The sequence below is a fragment of the Onychomys torridus genome, chromosome 1, assembly GCF_903995425.1.
Source record: "Onychomys torridus chromosome 1, mOncTor1.1, whole genome shotgun sequence".
Taxonomy (NCBI): Eukaryota; Metazoa; Chordata; class Mammalia; order Rodentia; family Cricetidae; genus Onychomys; species Onychomys torridus.
In genome coordinates this window covers 55130676-55138005 of record NC_050443.1, presented here as the reverse complement: position 1 = coordinate 55138005, position 7330 = coordinate 55130676, and positions in this window count along the sequence as shown.

Here is a 7330-nt window from a genome sequence, read left to right as displayed (position 1 = left end):
AGGAATTGCCCAAAGTACAGAGAATGGAATGTGAGCAAACTTGGTGAGACATCCTGATATACATCAAGTTATCTGTGTAGCCTTGTGAAGGGAGCAATGAGGCATAAGGTTAGTGTGTGCACACCATTGTGAAGTTACTAGAAGCCGTACATGAGTTTCTGTCCTGAAGACACAAGAAGGTACTGAAAGTTTTTATGTGGAGGCTGAAATTAGGATGATAGATGTTTCTGACTCCACCTGAAGAATGAAGAGGCTATGGCTTGTAACAGATGGTGGTTTAATAGAATATTATTTATGGGGATGGATTACAGTAGACTATCTGGGGAGCATGAAGAGGTAAAAACTGACAGGACTTGGAAAATGTTGGCAACTATCAATGGTATCAATGGTGATGGTGATGTTGTGTCCAGTTTCGTAATTAATCATTTTAATCAATCACCAAAGGCAAATTTCTTGGAAGAAAGACATATTTGGGGTCATAACTAGGTGGATTTTCATTCCTGATGCTTGCTATCATGGTGTGTATAATATAGTTCACTCCAGTTACAGTATCTATTTTCTGTTTTCCTCCGTGATACTTTCTTAGCTTCTTCATCAGCCTCTACCAGGTGATAGAAAATGGACCAAAGGATATGAATGAGCTCTTCCTTTGGTGAAACTTGTCTAATTATTGTGTGAGTACCTCTGTCTTCTTGATGGTTGGTCGAGTCTCAGAAAACACAGAATCTAAGTGGTGGGCAATTTTGTCCACTTCTCTCTTTACCGTATGCAGTGATAAGTGCATCATTAGACCTACCCTGCACTTGCTTTCAAAGTATGTTCCCTCATCCTGTTATACTCAAATTTTTACAGACATTAAGCAAAAGCAAGGTAATTCTATCCCCAGGTTAAGTACAGATGTCAAGACTGATGCTACCACATGCATACAGGGGGCTCAGAAGGTTAATCAAGTATGATTTCTAGGGAGGTTAGAGCGTGCCTTTAAAACTGGATTTAAAATATCTTGAGAGCAGGAAAAGGAGTCAGGCTTGATAATTTTGTAGTTGCTGTTGTTTGAGGCATTCTTCCTGTACAGCACAGGACAACTTCAAACCTGTGACCCTTCTGATTTAGCCTCCTGAGTACTGGGATTATAGGCATAATCTACTATACCAGACTGATCCTTGTGTGGCTCTGGAAACTCCCACTGGGACAAATACAGACTTCTTTATCAGTTCCTCACTTTGTGGAGTGCAAGAGGAAAGAGCCTAAAAGTTGTTGGTAAACATCAGAAAAAATGGATTCGGTATTACATAGAAATTTATATTCCTGACTTGCACCCTCTACAACTTATTACTCATTAAGCAATAATTACATTACTTATTACTTAGTTTCACCTTAATAAAAAGGTTTGCAAAATCAAGGTTTTTCTGTCTCCTACAAGGAAAGGCCAATTCAAGGGCAACTCCTTGGGTTCCTAACTGTTTATTGTCCCTGGGTCTACCTGAGACTCTACCCGAGACTAGAAAGACTCTGACCAGCATAGGCATGCAGATACTGCCCAAAGCAGCAGCAACTGGTCCTAATATCAGTTTTGGGGTTGCTGCTAAGAAGAAACAGATGGTCAGGAAATAAATGTCTGCCCTCCAGTTTTCAAACAAAATCAAACAGAAAACGAGGCATGTAGGTAAACTAGTGTACTGTCTATTTAGGCCTGCTTTCACCACCAGTTCATTCATCTCTGAGCTCTTTCCATAGCTATTATGAAAGGACAAATTGGACCAAAAATGAAGACTGTACCACAGTGATGAGCAGGAGTAGTGGAAGGAAGGAAGAAGGGTAGGGGTAAGCAAGGAAGAATACGTCCAGTAATTGAGCAATCATGACCAGCCTTCTTCTCCACACAGCTTTCCAAATCTGAAAAGACTCCCCTGGGCCAAACATGATGAACATGCCCTCATTTAAGTGGCAAGTGACTAATGGCACTTCTTTTGCTTTTTGGAAAACAAGTGCAGAGGGAAATTCCCACTGGTGACAGGCAGCATTTTCCAAGTTCTAAGATCTGACCTCTATTCCTTGAAAGTTGGGCACAGTTTAAAGGAATCCAGGTGCTTTTGAAGAGAAACTTCACAGTGGCTCTATTCCTAGTCTCAATCCACCTATTGCACATGCAGAAGGAGCATGCAGGTTATAGCCCAGCTCTGGACCAGCCCCCGAGGATGCTGCTGTTCCACTTCACAGGTCATTGGAAAGGCTTCTGACCTAACTCTGATGGCAGATAATGGGTGAAGACCAGACAGAGCAGAACAAAGGCAGCTGGATGGCTACTTTGCAGGTGATTCTCTTAGGGCAGGATGGATTATTTTCAATGGAAAAGGTTGGAAGACAGTTGCCATGGTTACTCTCCAACTTCTGAAATGATATAATCAGAAAAAGCTCTTGAGAGAAGAAGAGAGGGGAGGAGAGGTGGTGGGTTTAACACAGGTGGGCTGCTGCATTATAAGATTGAGGTGTTTTCTTTCCCTTTTAATGGTTCCTGAGGATTTTTTAAAAAGAAAGAAAACAGATAAGAGAGATATAAAGAAAACTGATGGAAGGGGAGAGGAGGAAGGAGAGGAGAAAAATGAGAAATAAATTAATGAAAATAAAATAAGACAGAGAGACCAAAGGAAAGCATAGGAATTTCAATCAGAATTTACCACAAAGAAATATCCTTGGTACTAAGAAAGAGCTGTCTGTGGAGTTGAAGCTGAGAGAAGAAGATTTGCTTCCCCATGATTTTGACCTTTGTGCTTTATGAAGTTTGAAAAAGAGCTTTGTTCAGTTTCTCTGGATTTCTACTATTTATTAGTATATCTGTAATATTCATCATTGCATAATGAATTTTGTAATATTACGTATTACAAGGCTTACTTACCTTGACATAATTGTGTTATTACCAATGATTGTAGCTTAAGAGTCAGACATTTTGCCTGCAATGCCATTCTGTTAATAGCATCATGAAATATAATGATGATAATACAATTTATATTAATAATGAAACTCATCACCAGCTACTTTCCACCTAAGCGTCACTTAGCCTATTCTAAACAGGAAAGCATCATACTGGGAAACAGAATTTATTAAATACTTAGAAATAGGGAATTTATTATTCTACACCAGTGCCTGTCAAGTAGACTATCAATACATCCCCTTGCCCCTCTTCCCTTTCACACTCATCAATCCAATTTCCTTCCTACATAGGCATCCTGATGTGTTGGCAGAGACACAGGCTAGGCTGACTGTGATGCTTTGGTCCATGGACACACTGAGTTTACTGCCATCAAGAAGACTTACATGCTATACTTTTTAAATTCTACTTTCCCAGCTGGCCACCAACTCCTCATTTTTCCCTCATACTTCCATTATCCTTCTCATTTTCAACCTCGCCTACTCTTATTTGCTGAGAAAATGGAACCCATAAGAAGACTCTTTCTTTATTACTGTGCCCCAAATTCCTACCCTATCTTCATTTGTATTAATATGTTCTCTGTGGTGTTTTGAATGAGAAATGTCTCCCATAGGTTTGGTTCTCAGTTGGTACTTTGGTGGAGGTCTTGTTCGTACAGCCCTGATGGCAGAAGTGTATGATTAGGGGTGGGCTTTGAGATGAAAAGCCTTGCCGCTTCCAGCCCTCCACCCACCCCACTTGGTGTTTCCATTTGATCACGTGATCACTCAGCTCTCTGCTCCTATTGCCATGCTTCCCACTTGTTGCAACCCCTCCTCCCCCCTCCCCCCAGCCATGATGGATTCTAATCTATCTGGAACCATAAGCTAAAATAACTCTTCCACAAGTTGTTCTTGGCCAAGGTATTTTATCACAGTACCAGGAAAGTAGCTAAAATACCCCTTTTCCCCATTCATCACAATGACTCACTGCTGTTTGGGACCAAACTTTCCATATGTCATTGAGCCGTTCCCTTCTCTGCCACAATACTCAGAAGTATTAGTGTGGCCATCAAATTCTCCAATTTCTCCTTCTCCTTCATAATTTCAGCAACATAAAATAATGCTGTTTTATTTCCTGTTTCGAAACACAGATACAGACACCTCTCGACTCCCGTAACTTCCACCTGCTTTGCGTGTTTTGGCTAGCATTCTTCACAACTACCCCTTAAACCTGCTCCATTAATTGTTTACTTTCCCCACTCCAAAGCAACAACTTTTGTGAGAATCATCAGTGACATCAACATAGCTAATCCCAGAGTATCATCCAAAGAGGCTGATCCTGCCTTCATAAGGGTATGAGTTCAAATATTTTTTTTTCTTGGCTTCTGGGATATCAGTCTTTTGAGTGTCTTTTGATCTAATGTCGCTTGCCACTTTCCTGATGCCTTCTCATTGTCAACCCTTAAATATTGGTCCCATAGTACCTGGATGGATAGTTTGATGACTCACAAATTTCTATCTGACCAGCCTCCATCCCCTGAACTTGAATGTATGTATTTAACTCTCTCTCTGTAATGTTTCCATTTGGATGCCTATCAGGCAGATCAACATAGAGCCCTTGAGTTCTCCCACATACTCTCTCCTGGTGTTTTTCATGCAGTAAATGGTGCTACCATGTATCTTTTGGCTCAATTATTTTATTCCCTTCCAGTTATATTTTAAATCCCATCTCCTACCAAATTCAGTTGATTCAAAATATATCCCTAACTCAGCTATTCTTCATTTCCTGCTGTATCTCCCACCACTAAACCTTGCTGTTTTTATTACTATATAAGTTCTTATTGTGATGATTAGTTTTGATTTCCAGTTCTATTAGAGTAATACCTGTAACATCAATGAGACACAAATTTATGTTTATCCATATAAGGTGTCCAGGAAGAAGGTCCACCCTGAGTGCAGGAGCACCATCTTGGTCCTGAATTGAATAAAATGTGAAAATGAGAAAGCCAGCTGAACATCAGAATTCCCCTTCCTCTGCTTCCTGATCCATTCGGATATGGGCAAGCCTTCTATTCCTTCCACGATGCCCTCCCTAGCATGATGGACTGTATCTTCAAACCACAAGTTGAAATAAACCTTTCCTTGTTTGGTCTTCTTCTTGACAAACATTTGGTTACAGTTACTAGAATTAATACCTATTCTCCTGCTCTCCATTCTTCTGTTTATACAATGCTATGGTGTCTTGATGCTGTTATCAAAGAATGTCTCTAAAAAATCAGGTCCACTTGTGCCATTCTTCTGCTCAAAGTCTTCTAGTTGTATCTGATATTACCAAGCATAAAATATGTGATAGTTATAAAACCACCTAAGAAATGAGTAAAGTCATGGGGCTGTGATGGCATGTCTACATATCACTAGATCAGAAGAGTTATGGCATAATGAATAGGTGAATGCCTTGATGGCATTATAATATGATGGAATTATTGATGGGTAGTGAAAGGCAGGAGATAGGATCTTTCTTAGTTTGCTTTCTTCTGCTGTGATCAATACCACAACCAAAAGCAACTTGTGAAGGACATTTATTTGGCTTATAGACACAGTTTATTATCAGGGGATGTCAAGGCAGGAACTCAAGGTAGGATCCCAGAGGAAGGACCTGAAGCAGAGGCCATGGAGGAATGCTACTTACTAGCTTGATCCTCATGGTTTGTGTAACCTTTCTTACACAGTTCAGGACCACCTGCTTAGGGCTTGTACCAACACAGTGGGCTGGACCCTTCCACATTAATCATTAATCATAGAAAAAATATATACAGACTTGCCTAAAGTCCAGTTGTGCGGAAGCATTACCTACACTGAGGCTCTCTCGCAAGATCCCAAGATGACCCTAATTTGTATCAAGTTGACAAAGCAACCAGGATCTCATGGGAAGAAGCACACTGCAACAGTCTCCAGGAGTCTGTATTTTCCCTCTTCTTAGAGTCACAGTTCTAAGCTTTGTGGCTGTTATGGTATGAACTGTTCCCGTTCACCTCACTCTCCCCACCGTGATAGACTAACAACTGAAAGTGTGAGCCAGAGTATATCCTTCTTATGCTGTCTTTGTCACTTACATTGCCACAACAATGAGAAAAGTAACTAGTCCAAAATCCAAATTCCAAGCCCGTCCTACAACAGGCTCCCATCCCCCTCTCCTACCTCATCTCTTGCAACTGATCATCTGACCATTCTCCATCCACACTGACTTTGATGCAGTTTGGTGATCACACTCAAGCATTTCTCTCCTATGTTCTAACATGACTCCATAGCCTCATTTCACTGAGAGCTTTCTTTCTGTCAGTGGAAAGGGGGTTCCCTTGGGCACTGATCTCTGCTGGCCATTTCCTACCTCCTTCCTACTGACAAGAAGATTCATCCCACACGGAAGATGCCGTATAGAGTTTATCACTTAAAAGATACCCCTAAACTAATCTCCCCCTCGCCGCTTTTTTTAGAAAATAGCCTTACTATAACTAAGAAGATGAGAGAGTCCAGCCCATTCCCCACAGTTTAGGACACTATCCATTGTTGTCAGTTTGGAAAAGAGGAGATAAGTAGAAGGAATCATGACAAGTGTTGGACCCAAAAGTCTAGTAAGAGATTGAAATGTTCAGATGTGTAACAGGAGCTGACTGAGGTGGTTTTGAAGTCTCAGGATAAGCACATGAGAAGATAACATAATGCCAAAGGATCCAGTGAGAAAGATTGTCTTTCATTGGAAATAAGAATATCTTGTTAGGCTTCCCTTACCACCTCTGAATCTAGAGACATCCATACGGTAATCATCTCCATAGTCACAGAGAATTCAAGAGGTGACAACAAACAGCAGCGCTGTGTTCTCATTCAGGGTTCCCATGGCCAAGACATACCTGTCCCATGTTGTCATTTTACTTCAGAAATTGTCTGAGAAGTTGCTGTGTTGTCTGTCTCCCCAGGAGAATTCTTTACCAATTAGTTCCTGGGATGAACTTCCAGGAGCTGCGTCAGCCTTGTTCTTGGCGAAGGTAGAAATACAACCCTTAACAATTTTTTTGTGTGGTAACAGTTGGAAATAAAATAGAAGAGCTGAGTCACAGTTGTTTAGCTTCATGCTCAAAGCCTAACCCCCTTGGTAAGTACCAAACATGACTTTAAATTGTTGAGACACTACAAAGATATTGAAATTAATGAGACCAGTTAAAGCTATTTGCATATCTTCTTGGGTAAGCTTCCTAATCCTTTGGAGCTTCTTATCTCATTTGTAGGACAGTGTTAAGAATGTCACCTACCTGATGGTCTTATCATCAGAGTCTGTGGTATAGTTCATAGCCACAGGTTACTTATCAAAATTACCAGCTATTGATACCTGAGGCTGTCTCATAAACCAACCCCAGAACTCAGT